The sequence below is a fragment of the Canis aureus genome, chromosome 24 (assembly GCF_053574225.1).
Source record: "Canis aureus isolate CA01 chromosome 24, VMU_Caureus_v.1.0, whole genome shotgun sequence".
Classification (NCBI taxonomy): domain Eukaryota; kingdom Metazoa; phylum Chordata; class Mammalia; order Carnivora; family Canidae; genus Canis; species Canis aureus.
In genome coordinates, this window is record NC_135634.1 from 38,335,785 (window position 1) to 38,350,710 (window position 14,926).

The 14,926-nt window shown below is 46.3% G+C and overlaps 1 long non-coding RNA gene across 7 annotated transcripts in view; it reads left to right on the plus strand.

Annotated features, from left to right (window-relative positions):
• The first annotated feature begins 572 nt into the window (after positions 1-572).
• Positions 573-14,926, plus strand: part of LOC144296101 (uncharacterized) — a 30,822-nt gene continuing 16,468 nt past the window's right edge. The window contains exons 1-4 of one of the 7 annotated variants that reach the window (XR_013363231.1): positions 578-846; positions 1,780-1,903; positions 7,898-8,042; positions 11,832-12,142. This is a non-coding gene — a long non-coding RNA (uncharacterized LOC144296101). Of the gene's footprint in view, positions 847-1,779; positions 1,904-4,568; positions 4,624-7,897; positions 12,146-14,926 lie in introns of those variants that run through there. The other 6 variants (XR_013363233.1, XR_013363230.1, XR_013363229.1 and 3 more) reach the window with 6 other exon arrangements.

Sequence of the window (14,926 nt, forward strand, 5' to 3'; positions counted from 1 at the left end):
CCTCCGGGGTCTGCGTCCTTCACAGTCGGAGCGTGCTCCCCCGCCCCCACCTCCTCCCCACGTGCACACGGCCCGTCACCCCCTCCTTGCCCCTCCCCCACGTGCACACGGCCCGTCACCCCCTCTTCGCCCCTCCCCACGTGCACACGGCCCGTCACCCCCTCCTCGCCCCTCCCCACGTGCACACGGTCCGTCACCCCCTCCTCGCCCCTCCCCCACGTGCACACGGCCCGTCACCCCCTCTTCGCACGCACACACCCGACCCTTCCCCGCCCCGCGGCCACCTCCAGGTTCCCACGGACGGAATCCAGATGGTCCCGGAGGAAGTTGCCGGCGGGACCGTAAGCACACCCCGGCAGGGACAGCCAGCCGCATGGCATCCGGGACGCAGGGCAGGAGGCGTCCGGGGAAGCGCTGGTCGTCCCCTCCCAGCGCCGGGCTCAGGGGGAGGACCGGGACGCACCCCCACCGCGAGCGCCGTCCTGCGCTACGAGACCGAAGCCCGCGCTCACAGGCGGGAAGGGCGCCCCCGGAGAGCGCTTCCGGGTCACAGGTCGCGGGGAGGCGGGACCTGAGGAGGGCGGGGCCAGTGCGAGCGGACGCAGCACGTCCTTCCGCCAGGCCGCGACGCTTCCGGTCTGTCCTAGTCCTCGAAGAGTCCGCGCAGGTGCGCCGGGCGGCGTGCGTTCTGCGGGTCCTTCGGCGCCTTGCAGGTTACCGCCGAGAGGAATAAGCGTCGTCAGCGCCGAGATGTTTCCTTCCCAGCCTTGGAAGGGCTTCTTCTGTCACAAAAAGCTTTTTCAGGGGCGCCTGGGAAGTCAGGGTGAAGGGCTGCCTTCCGCTCAGGTCAGGATCCCGGGGCCCTGGGGTCCTGGGGTGGAGTCAGGTCAGGATCCCCGGGTCCTGAGGTCCTGGGATCCTGGGGTCGAGTCAGGTCAGGATCCTGGGATCCTGGGATCCTGGGGTCGAGCCCCACATGGGTGGGGGGGTCCCTTGTTGGCGGGGAGCCTGCTTCTCTCTCTGCCGCCTCCCCCTACACCCCGCCTGGTGGTCACTCTCGCTGGCTCATGCTCTCTCTTAAAAAAATAAGTTAAAACATTTCTTTAAAAACCTTTTTCTCGGTTTCGGCTTAAGTGGCCGACGACCGCGAGGCCGGGGAGGGCGGTGGGCGCACCAGGGTCAGGGAGCCGGGGGAGCAGGTGGGCTGCAGAGGCCGGGGACCAGGGCCTGGCAGTCGCCACACTAGGCCAGGGCGGGGACTCCGCAGAGCCTGACTGGTTTCTGGCCCGCGACTACGCAGGGGTTAGAGACGCCGTCCCGGGCTCTGCACCTATAGTCCTCTTTCCATTTAGTTCATTCTGTTCAGAAGGTGCAGAGATGATTAATAAATTCTGATGTCTTTGGGTTAAATGAGGGTGGCATTCCATAATTAGTTTTTCAATATTTCCAGGCATATTTGTTATGGATGTCTGTTATTTTACATGAATATTTGAAAAATAATAAAACTCCATTTTCGACTTTCAGAGGCCTCAGTAATACCTTTAGCAGGTTTTTTTTTTTTTAAGATTTTATTAATTAGGGCAGCCTGGGTGGCTCAGCGGTTTAGCCCCTCCTTCAGCCAAGGGCCTGATCCTGGAGACTTGGGATCGAGTCCCACATCAGGCTCTCTGCATGGAGCCTGCTTCTCCCTCTACTTGTGTCTCTGTCTCTGTCTCTGTGTCCCCCATGAATAAATAAATAAAATCTTTAAAAAAATATATTTTATTAATTATTTGACAGAGCTCTAGCAGCACAGTGAGAGGAGCAAAAAGAGAGGGAGAAGCAGGCTCTCCACTGAGCGGGGAGCCCATCCCAGGACCCCAGGAGCTCACAAAGACAGATGCTTCACCGGTTGAGCCACCAGGTACTCCCCTATTTACTTTAAAAATTCTTAAGTTTTTGCTGCCTGGATTTTGGCAAGATCAAATCCCAGTCATTCATGCTGCTTTTTTTTTTTTTTTTTAAGATTTACTTATTTACTTACTTGAGAGAGTGCAGTTGTGCAGGGGTGGGGGTCCAGAGGGAAGAGGAGGACTGAGAATCCCCACTGAGCACTAGAGCCCCACCTCAACCAAGAGTTGAATGCTTCACTAACTGTTCCACTCAGGTGCCCATCATGCTTCAATTTCATAGAGTGTCTCTAAATCTGAGCAGTATTCTGACATTTCCATAAGTAATACCAGTTTCTCCCAACTTTTGAGTATTTTTTATATTTTTAAATATATTGGGTTTAAATTGTAGAAAATAACTCTCTCTTAAGCAAAGGAACAGAAACTAGTAGGACTGAAAAAGTGGAGGAGAAATCATCTCCACTGCTGCTCCAGGACTGAGTTCCCTTCTGCTCAGACTAGCAGTAAAGTAGGTGCAGATAAAGGAGTGAGGTCTGCGCATTACTTGATGGTCAAGGAATCTAGGTTTCCAAAACCTCCAATTTAAGTTTCCTTCCCTCTTTTCATTGGAGTCCAGCGATAAGACTTCTGTCGGTGTAAACTTTCCAGCCTCCAGCCACCTCCCTCACATCTCCTGTGTTTGTATTTATACATAGTGTGTGTCTGAGGTAGAAGGGACGTCCCCTCGGCTCTGAGTGTCTGTTTACCTCACTGGAGTTAGAGCCAATAGAAATAGGCCAGTAAAAGGAAATGACAGGGCACTGAAGCATAACTTATTTGCTTTTCTTTGCTGCTATTACAATTAAAAAAGGATTTCCAGGCATTCGTTTGAAGAGCCCCCTGATAAATAAGTATTCCTATTTTCAGGAAAAATTCAGCCCTACCTAAGCACAGTAATGCTCAGATGGCCTCGATGAAGAGGTGGCCTCTCTAAAATGCAATGCAGACACAAAAATGAAAAACAATGCAGTACACAGAAGGGACCCTATGTCCACTTCATTCCGTGAGGGATAAGAATTCCTCCTTGTTAGGACTCTGGTGTCCTCTCATCTTAGGGAACCTCTCATCTCCAGCTTGAGAGGAGAAATCTGTTGAGAACTTGCTGCACGTCAGTTCATAGGTTTGGTTAGGATGGTACAGAAAGGAAGCCCCCATTCCCCGTTGTGAGGACAGGAGCACATGGCGTAGAAGGCCCTGGGGTAGCACCCATGTTACTTTTCAGTATTAAACTCATCTCTCCAAGCTGTGTCTTGAGCACGTGCACAGGTCCTCCAAAATCACTGCATGGGAAGTGAAGAAAACACAGCAATCCTTGGTGAATATGTGAGCAAAATCCATTGGCCAATGGCCCTCACATCCTGACGTAGATACACCCTTAGAGGCCCTGGCCTCACGGGAGACCTCAGTCCTATCTACGGGCAGACCTCCATGCCCCAGGCAGCACAGAGTCACCCCTGAACCCAGACGCTGTGGCTGTGCACGGGGTCCACCAGGCTGCAGCACAGACAGCCAGGGTGTGCGGGGGTCCACAGCACAGCACCTGGCACACAGCACATCCTGGCAAACCTGAGAGCACACAGTACATGCCCAAACAAGCTTGCTCCAATGAATGCACATGTGTTTCTCAAATACTGCCTTGCTCAGACACTATTGACCTATCCGTTTAATAAGAGCCAGCGAAAGAGGTAACCACAGGGGGAGTCAAAGGGGATACCAGTTGTACTGAGAACTGATGGCTGTGAGGCACTAGTGTGTGCTGTGCTCACCCCCATAGGGCATGTGAGGGGCATCTGGGGGCGCCCATGTGAGCACCACCAGTGACTTTTTTTTTTTAATTTTTATTTATTTATGATAGTCACACACACACACACACACACACACAAAGGCAGAGGGAGAAGCAGGCTCCATGCACCGGGAGCCCGACGTGGGATTCGATCCCGGGTCTCTAGGATCGCGCCCTGGGCCAAAGGCGGGCGCTAAACCGCTGCGCCACCCAGGGATCCCACCACCAGTGACTTTGAATGTGAACATTCATGGTTCCATCCCAAACAGCTTGAAACAAAATCTCGTGTCAAGCCCTGGATCTCCAAAACATCTGTAAGCAGGGAAGGGTTTAAGAGCAGTATTTAGCTAAATGGTTCTCAATACTGATTTCCTACTGGGGTCACCTGGAGCTTTGTAAGAAACACAGTCATCCTGGACATCATTTCAAGTGTTTGGAGTGGAGCTGTGCATCATACTGTTCTAACAATGCCTTCCTGCCTCCTAACCCTCTGATCCCTGTTTGCATTTCAAACATGTAGCTTGCTGCTCGCTTTCCACCCCAGAACTCAAATTGCTATTTATGTATGACCCTAAGAGTCTTTAACTCCTTTGGTTGTTGAAAGATTCCAGAAAGGAGAGCAATTTTCTGTGCTTCTCCAGACTGTTTCAATATTCCCAGAAATGAAGAGCTATGCTAGAATAATGAGGCAAGATGCAGAGCAGGAGCCCAGGCCTTGTCCTACACAAAACCAGCCTGTGACCCAAGTGACACAGAGACCAGATCATTTCATGGGCTGTGGAGGATCGGAGGACTGGTCCAACCTTGGGTTCCTTTCCTTTCCCGGTGTTTTTCATGGACCTTTTCTTGCTCTACAGGAGATGCCCTGCACTTAGGGACAAAATCCTGTCGAAAGAAAGAAGCACCAATGAGGTGAGTACTCGACAGGGAGGAAGGAGACCTTATTTGCTCTTCAGAAGGAAATCCTTCCCTTATGGAGCCATACAACTTTTGTGGATGCTAGTGACAGTTTTTCCAAAGTTAGAAAATGTGGACCGCATGAGCATGCTGTGATCTCTTCACCAACAACTCCGAGGTTCTCAAGTTCTGCTGCCCATTACCACCACCTGGACACGGTGTGGCTCAAGGCACAGGCCTCAAAACAAAGAACAGCAGGTAATTGGTATCTTTAAGGTAGGGCCTAGATAATAAAAATTGTGTAAATCTCAACAACTGATTCCAATGTGAGAAAAACAGAGGATCAGTCTGTTTGCAGTACTTTCCACAATTTAATATACATAAGATCCACTTAGGAACAGCATCTATGGGCAGCCCCAGTGGCCCAGCAGCTTAGCGCCGCCTTTGGCCCAGGGTGTGCTCCTGGAGACCCCGGGTCGGGTCCCATGTCAGGCTCCCGGCATGAAGCAGGCTCTCTCCCTCTGCCTATGTCTTTGCCTCTCTCTCTCTCTCTGTATCTGTCACGAATGAATAAATAAAATCTTAAAAGAAAAAAAAAGGAACAGCGTTTATATGCATATCTTGATGCGCTGGGGCTGAGTTGTGCCTAAGATTTGTGTTGTTTCTGTTTTTTTTTTTTTTTTTTAAAGATTTTGTTTATTCATGAGAAACCCACAGAGAGGCAGAGACACAGGCAGAGGGAGAAGCAGGCTCCATGCAGGGAGCCTGATGTGGGATCAATCCCGGGTCTCCAGGATCACGTCCTGGGCCAAAGGTGGCTCTAAACCGCTGAGCCACCCGGGCTGCCCAAGATTCGGGTTTTTAATAAGATACAGGTCCTGGGACCCCTGGCTGGCTCAGCGGTTGAGCATCTGCCTTTGGCTCAGGGCATGATCCTGGAGTCCTGGGATCAAGTCCCTTATCAGGCTTCCCTGGAGGGAGCCTGCTTCTCCCTCTGCCTGTATCTCTGCCTCTCTCTGTGTGTCTCTCATGAATAAATAAATAAAATCTTTTTAAAAAAATTAAATAAATAAGGTACAGATCATACCAACCTCCTTTTTATTCCCAGATAAACTTTGATGAATAAAAATAATTTACAAAATGTCTTCAATGCTTAAAAGTTAAGATACCTGCATAATATGTCAAATTTGGAAGAATTTTATTAATAATGAAATAATTTTTTAAAAAGACATACTTACAACAGCATCTGGCTGGCTCAGTTGGCGAAGCATCTGCCTTCAGCTCAGGTCATGATCCCTGGGTCCTGGGATCAAGCCCCATGTGGGGCTCCCGGCTCATTGAAGAGTCTGCTTCTCTCTCTGCCTCTCCTCCCTGCTCAAGCTCTCTCTCTCTCTCTCTCAAATAAATAAATAAATAAAATCTTAAGAAAAAAAAAAGCCAAAATATACAGGACGATAGACTATTCCCCATGATGATTTTCACTGAAACACTTCAACAGAGCCAAAAACTCTTATCTCTGGAGAGGACACTTTAAAAACTACACACCAGGGATGCCTGGATGGCTCAGTGGTTGAGCGTCCACCTTTGGCTCAGGGTGTGATCCCAGAGCCCCCAGGATCGAGTCCCACATCGGGCTTCCTGCGTGGAACCTGCTTCTTCCTCTGCCTGTGTCCCTGCCTCTCTATCTCTCTGTCTCTCATGAATAAATAAATTAATAAAATCTTTTTTTAAATAAATTAATTAAATAAATTAAAAATAAAAATAAATAAAAACTACACACCACATAGGTGGGTCCTTTCACGGATTTTATCAAAATGTAATCATTTGCAGACCAAATGCAGATTAATAGTATTCTATTTAGATTATAGTTTAAAACCTACTCACACAACTTGACTCATTTTTTAACAAAACTAATTAAAAATAGTTCATATTCCAGTTTAATAAGTTCCTTTCTTTTTTTTAAGATTTTATTTATTTAGGGATCCCTGGGTGGCTCAGCGGTTTGGCGCCTGCCTTTGGCCCAGGGCGCGATCCTGGAGACCCGGGATCGAATCCCACATCGGGCTCCCGGTGCATGGAGCCTGCTTCTCCCTCTGCCTGTGTCTCTGCCTCTCTCTCTCTCTCTGTGACTCTCATAAATAAATAAAAATTAAAAAAAATAAAAATAAAGAAGTGCTCATCATTTTAAAAAAAAAAAAAAGATTTTATTTATTTATTCATGAGAGACATAGGCAGAGGAAGAAGCAGGGTCCTCCCAGGAAGCCTGATGCGGGATGTGATCCCCGGACCAGGATTACACTGAGCCGAAGGCAGATGCTCAACTACCGAGCCACACAAGTGTCCCAATAAGTTCCATTTTAAATACAATTTCAGGGGCAGCCCGGATGGCTCAGCGGTTTAGCGCCGCCTTTAGCCCAGGGCCTGATCCTGGAGCCGCGGGATCGAGTCCCACATGGGGCTCCCTGCATGGAGCCTGCTTCTCTCTCTGCCTGTGTCTCTGCCTCTCTCTCTCTGTGTCTCTCATGAATAAATAAATAAAATTTAAAAAAAAAAAAACTTTAATTATAAATACAATTTCAGGAGCACCCGGGTGGCTTGGTGGTTGAGTGTCTGCCTTCAGCTCAGGTTGTGATCTGGAGACCTGTGATCCAGTTCCAGATGGACTCCCTGCAGGGAGCCTGCTTCTCCATCTGCCTATGTCTCTGCCTCTCTCTCTCTCTCTCTCTGTGTCATTCATGAATAAATAAATAAAATCTTTTTAAAAATACAATTTCAGGGTCAGCCCCAGTGGCTCAGCGGTTTAGCACCGCCTTCAGCCCAGGGTGTGATCCTGGAGACCCAGGGTCAAGTCCCACATCAGGCTCCCTGCATGGAGCCTGCTTCTCCCTCTGCCTGTGTCTCTGCTTCTCTCTCTCCTCTCTGTGTATTCTCATGAATAAATAAATAAAATCTTTAAAAAAAAATACAATTTCAGTTTATATAACTAAATATGTGGTGTCTGCATGTGTCCCCGAAGTGCTGTCTGGGATTCCAGCATCTGCACACATGCCAAGCTGGAGAAGCACTGCAGAACCAGAAACAGCTGCCTCTTACATCTTTGTCCTTGTCGATGCAGCAATAACCTCCAAGTCACATGAGACAAGGATGCATTCACATCCTGCAAGGGGTCTCCCTCCCAGTCATTCTTCTCAGGGGGACACCAGAGGTCTTCACAGAGGACACTAAAGGGGACATAGGGACAGCATCTGGAAAAACTGAGGCGTCTGAAATTGAGGTGTATGCTTCTCAGGTGGATGGAATGAGAGCTGCTATGAATCTGGAGCTTCATCAATCGCCGTCTACTGTGCTGAAGACCATTCTGAAGGATTGGCCTAGAACATGGCTGGATGGTGAAGAATGAGGACCAGTGCAGGTGGAGACGGCATTCAGATGAAGTCTGTGCTCAGAACCTCAGCTGCCATCTTCCTGGTCATGTGGGGTTTTCCTTTGGTCCAAGTCCAGTTGTAATGGATAGAAAGTGGAGAGTTTGAACAGTGTCCAAATCAGGTCTCTGAGGCTCTCCTGGGTGATCTAGAAGGGAAGGAGTCTCAGTTTATTTGGGGGCTTATGGGGAGTCCAGATGGACATCTGGTCAGATCTTTTGCCTGATACCTTGAGGCTGAGCTTAGAATCCTGGCCCAGTGTCCACGCAGCAGGCCATGAGTTCAGGTTTGAGTTTACATCATGACACTAGATTTGTGCCTGATGGATTAGGACATGGCCCAGTCCACATGTTTTAGAGGCAGCCCAGGGAACATCATGGGAACAGACTTCAGGCCCGTTGTCTGCCAAAGTGATAATGAGGGCAGGGTCTGGGCCACAGTGCCTGGACAGTGTCATTGTGTCAGTGACAGCTATTTCCTATCTTCTCTCCAGTCCATGAAGTGAGGTAAAGCTCACTTCAGGTCTTTCAATGGGAGACCCTATAGAGCAGATGGTTCTCATAGGTTTCTTTCCCAGCAGCTGACTTGTGAGAATAGGGTTCAGGGTAGATGTCTTCTTGGTTCTGTAGATAAGCATAGGTCTGTCTGAATGCTGTGGGAGGCCACACCACACACACACACACACACACACACACACACACACACACACACCATACACACGTATGTATATACACATATAGCTGACCCTTGAACAACACAACTTTAAATTGTGTGTGCCCACTTCTGCATGCCTTTTTTTCAATACAGTAGGATACAGTAAAATTTTAAGATTTTATTTATTTATTCATGGGAGATAGAGAGAAAGAGGCAGAGACACAAGCAAAGGGAGAAGGAGGCTCCCTGCAGGGAGCCCTATGCAGGACTTAATCCCAGGACCATGGGATCAGGACCTGAGGCGAAGGCATATGCTCAACCACTGAGCTATACCAGGCAGTTCCTCCCCCTTATGTTTTCTTAATATCAACTCTTTTCTCTAGCTTATTTCATTGTAAAAATACAGTACAAAAATGTGATATTGATTATGTTATCAGTAAGGTATCCAAACAACACAAGGCCATTAGTAGTTCAGTTTTGGGGGGAGTCAAAAGTTATACTTGGATTTCCAGCTGGTGATATAAGTGTTAATTAACTTGACTGAGAATTCTCCACAATGTATATGTACATATATGTACATCAAATCATCATGTATGGGGATGCCTGGGTGGCTAGTGGTTGAGCGTCTGCCTTCAGCTCAGGGTGTGATCCTGGTCCAGGGATCAAGTCCCGAAAACAGGCTCCTTGGGAGGAGCCTTCTTCTCCCTCCACCTACGTCTCTCCCTCTCTCTGTGTGTTTCTCATGAATAAATAAATAGAATCTTAAAAAAAAAAATCATTTTGTATAATTTAAATATATTCCACTGCAATTTTTTTTTAAAGCAAGACCCATCTATTTGCTGTCTACAAGAGACTCATTTTATTTTTTTTAAAGATTTTATTTATTTATTCATGATAGACACAGAGAGAGAGAGGCAGAGACACAGGCAGAGGGAGAAGCAGGCTCCATGCACCGGGAGCCCGACGTGGGATTCGATCCCGGGTCTCCAGGATCGCGCCCTGGGTCAAAGGCAGGCGCCAAACCGCTGTGCCACCCAGGGATCCCTCCACTGCAATTTATTAATTATAACACAACAAAGCTGAAAAAAAGTAAAAAGTTTATTTAAAGTGTTAAAATCTATATGAATATTATGTATACATAAATACATTAATATACATATATACCCACAGACCTACAAGCAACATTAAGACAATGCAGAGATCATCTTAGGAGTGAAAGGCTAAATCAGTACTTCTTTTCTGAATCAATACTTTTTAAGTGAATATAATTCACCATATTATCACAACAGTGAAAACTCAAGAGATGCAGGGAAACAACAAATTTCAATATCCAGTCATCTTGCACACTCCAAAGATACCAGTAAGGGAAGGGAATTCCTTTAATCTGGTAAAATGCATCTACAAAACAAACAAAACAAAACAAACAAGCAAACAAAAACCCTAGAGCTAACAGGATACTTAGTGGTGAAAAGGAAAAAAAAAAAAAAAATGCTTTCCATCCAAGATCTGGAACTTGTCAAGGATGTACCTTCTCACCACACATTTCAGGGCACCCTGGGCTCGGGCCTGGGAAGAATCAGCAGGCTATGAGTGGGGGCCATGAGCCCATGAGCTTGGGGCCATGAGCAGAGGCTGTGAGCAGGCGGGGGGGCTGGTTATGGGCCGACTGTGTCCCTCACGGTTCCAAAGCCCTGGCAGCATCCGATCAGTGTCTGCAGGCTCACAGAGCATCTCCAACGTCACTGCTTTGGTCTGCTCTCCATTTCTGTTCCTCAGCTTGTTCATTGCTGGTATTACTATCAACTTTTACCCTTCTTTATTTTTATATTGTTTTTTTTCTAAGTCATTCTCTTATACTCTTGTCTTTGCTATTTCCTTACTTCTATATGCTTCCTGAAGGAAACAAAGGTGACGGATTTCATCTTTCTTCTACTCTAATGTGTCCACAGAAGTCTATAATTTTACACAAGACATTGATTTAGATGGGTCCCATGGTTCTCTCTTGTCTTCTCAAACCCTGTGCCCCCCAACCATGTCTGTCTCCAGCATCACCATGCCATGTTTTCCTCTGTATATTTCCAATGCCTGTGCCCACAACCCATGTCTGTTGTCATGTGTTTCCAATCACTCTGCCAGTTCTCACCAGGTCTCAGAAATCTACGTTCTTTCTGCCTACATCCTATGCCAGCACAGGGCTCTTCATCCCTTCCGACAAACACATCATGGACCTCATTTCGCCATCTCCCCATGTGCACACCCCATGCAGTTTCTGCTGCCAGGAGCTCACTGGCCTTGTGGAGAGAGACTCAGGTGCCAGGTGTCAGAGCAGCAGACAAAGCATCAAATCACAAATGAAAGCTTTGATCCTATAATCACTCATATGATGGCACAAGCAAGAGCCTTTGCCACAGAAGTCCTGGCTCCCCCTGTTCGACTCCCCATCCCAGGCAGTGTCGTACAGATCACAGATCAGGTGAACACAAGCATGGCATTGGTCTCACTGTTTAGGAAACCCCAAACAAAGGTTATGGCTTCATTTATTTATTCATAGGAGATAGAAAGTGGCAGAGACACAGGCAAAGGGAGAAGCATTTTCAGAGATCCCTGGGCTGGAGAGAGACTGAGAAGCACTAGGGGCACAGTACTCAGTACCATGTCAGAGTTGGAAAAGTGTCTTCCAGGTTTTCCCTTCTCTTCCTATAAGGGGGTCTCAGCAGAAGCATCTGCGGAGGACCTCATCTCAAGATTCAGATGAAGATAAGCGTGTGTTTCAGGAAATGTTGTCCTTCCCTGAGGTTTCTTATGCTGAAATCCAATTGGCTGCTAAGCCTCCAATTCCTGAGTGGCACCATCATTTTATTATGAATGGAGAAATGGGATTCCACAGGAATGTTAGGAGCATTTGTCAACAGTTCAAAATGAAAAAAAAAAAAAAAAACAGTTCAGAATGGGCACAAGAACATAATGTCAAATATTGGCATCAGAAATAGAGACCAAAAAAAAAAGAGAAATAGAGACAGATCTTTGCAATTCAGTGTTACTTAATATATAAATGTAGAATATATATGTGTCTGTGTGTATCCATAGTAGGGATAAATATCTATACTTGATACAGGTATACATATAGCTTATCACTTACCTCCACAGAGATGAGATTCTAAATTGAACAATGTAAGAGAAACAAGTAAAAGAGAGGCTCGACAGCCAAGTCTTTCAGAGTCTACCTTAATTGGAGTGATCCACGTGGAAACCATCAGCCATGGAACAAGAAAGCACAGCATCACTTCATCACTTCTACATTATTACTGACTTTTAAAAAATGCGGAAATAGGGCAGCCTGGATGGCTCAGAGGATTAGCGCCACCTTCAGTCCGGGGCCTGATCCTGGAGACCCGGGATCGAGTCCCATGTTGGGCTCCCTGCATGGAGCCTGCGTCTCTGCCTCTGCCTCTGTGTGTGTGTGTGTGTGTGTCTCATGAATAAATAAATAAAATCTTTTTTAAAAAATAAACACTGGACAAATTTATAATGCAGAACAATCTAGAAAGTGACTGGCCCGCAATCTTCACAACTGCTGAGGTTGTAAAAGTCAAGAAAAGGCTGTGGACCTATTTCAAGTTAAAGATGTCGGAGGAGACTTGACCCTTAGGGTCAGATTCGGTGACCGTGCAGAACAAGACTGGGACGGCTGACCACACCTGAAGAGGGCCTGAGGAGTAGAAGGTGCTAACCCAGCACCGGGAATGCGCTGAGTTTGATGCTTATACCCATTTACACAGAAGAACATCCTAGTTTTTACTAATGATACATCCTAATTCCTTGAAGCTGAGTATGTTACCTGACTTGACTGAAGAGATTACAGATGTGATTGAGTTAATATTTTGAGATGGGAGACTGTAGGGAATTTTATTCAGGTAGATCCTTACACAGGAAACAGGGAAGCAGGAGAGTCACAGGCACAGATGTGATGATGGAGGCAGAGGTTGGAGTGGTGTGACTCCTGGAAGGGATATGTGAGCCAGAGATGTAGGCAACCTCCAGAAGCCAGGAAAGAAAACAGATCGTCTCCTGGAGCCTTCAGAAAGAACGCAGCCCCACTGAGAGTGTGATTTTAGTCCATTAACATTCATGTTGGTTTTACCGTTCTTATTCCAGAACAGAAAGAGAATGAATCTGTGTTCTTGTAAGCCAAATATATGTAAAGGGGGCGGAGGAATTAACAAAAGGAAACACACACACAAAAGCTAGGTTCATACAGTCCAAGAGAGAAGCTCCATTAATGAATTATTTCATAGTATTGCTTTAGTCGATCTTTCCCAGTGGTTTTATAAACACTGAATATAAGGCTGATAATAGATCTTCCCATAGATTGGCCCATATAATACCTGTCAGACAAATTGGACATATGCAAAGAAATGTTAAAGTATTGCACAAAATATAAGTAAATATTCATCAACTTAAGAAATATCATACCATGATCAAGTGACCTTTATGTCAGGATGCAAGTGTGATTCAGATTGAGGATATCCATTAAGACAATCATATCAATAGAAATGTGAAAATTATGTGTTCATGTTCATAGATGCAAAAACTATATTGGAAGAATTCTACAGAAACTTGGGGACTAAAAAAAAAAGAAAAGAAAAAAGAAACTTGGGGGCTGTAAAAAACATTTTAATTATTTAATTGACAGCACACAAGTAAAGCAGCAGGCATAGGGAAAGGGAGAAGCAGACTCCCCGCTAAGCAGGAAACCCGATGCGGGACTCCATCCCAGGACCCTGGGATCATGGCCTGAGCCAAAGGCAGATGTTTATTTTTTTTTCCCAAAGGCAGATGTTTAACTGACTGAGTCACCCTGGTTCCCCAGAAACTTGTTCTAGTCAAAGAAATAAGTAAACTCCACGGAACAGAAACTATGTCTGTACCCAATCTGCATGCTCATTCAGCTAAACACCACCTTGCTGTGTGCACAAGAAAATTTAATGTAGGGTAACTGCTAAAACAGGAAATAAGTGAAAAAAGAAATCACCAGGAAGATAAAAATCTATGAAAATAAGAGAATTCATAATGGAGAAGCTATTTTATGGAAAATCATCAGAAATTCTTAATAGATCAAGTAAGGTCTGCTGGTATGTCAATTGTCCTCCTTTAAAAGGACATGTAGTATTGCTACCAAAATTTCAAAAGTAGTAAGGGACACCTGGGTGGCTGTCAGTGAAGCATCTGCTTTCAGCTCAGACCATGATCTCAGGGTCCTGGGATTGAGCCCCACATCTGGCTCCCTGCTCAGTAGGGGATCTGCTTCTCCTCTCCTGCTGCTCTCCACTTGTGCACGCTCGCTCTCTCGCTCTCTCCAATAAATAAAATCCTTTAAAAAGTTCGTTCTCAGGTTTCAGCACCCCCCCAAAAAAAAATCTTAAAAAAAAAAAAAAAAAAAAAGTCAGTGCAGATGTCTTCCTGCAGTTGGAAGTAATCCTCCCAAACCATGGGACTGTATTATAATAGCTTTCTTGCCTGTAAAAAAAAAAGCAGCCAAGTTTGGGAATTCTGTCGGCCAACACCCCATCAACCTGTTTTCACTCCCTAGTGATGTCTCTCCCCAAGATCATCAGTGTCCACACTAAACAGGTGCTTCAGGTGTGGAAATGCCTGGGGACCTCACCGTTCACAGTAAGGGCTTTTACCCATGTGGAATCCTAGTGCTTATATTCTCTTCTGGTCCCGCAATCCCCTAAACTTTCACAAATACACCTTTGAAGTGAATATTTATTTCCTACTATTATCTCACCTCTACTCACCATGACTTACCAGGAAGCAAAGCCCCAATATTTTGCTTGCACAAAGTTCCATCTTATTTCTCCTAAGCCCAGAAAGGCTTCACTTTTCTTCTGGGTCTCAATCTCCCTCCCTACTAATGTTCAATTGCCCCAGGAGAAAATCTAGTGTGGATGAGGCAATCATCTTCCTGTGGACTCCCCTAGACCCATCCATTGTGCCTTAAAAATTCCTGTTTAAACAGCCTACAGGGGATCCCTGGGTGGCGCAGCGGTTTGGCGCCTGCCTTTGGCCCAGGGCGCGATCCTGGAGATCCGGGATCGAATCCCACATCGGCCTCCTGGTGCATGGAGCCTGCTTCTCCCTCTGCCTGTGTCTCTGCCTCTCTCTCTCTCTCTCTCTCTCTCTCTCTCTCTCTGTGACTATCATAAATAAATAAAAATTTAAAAAAAAATTTAAAAAAA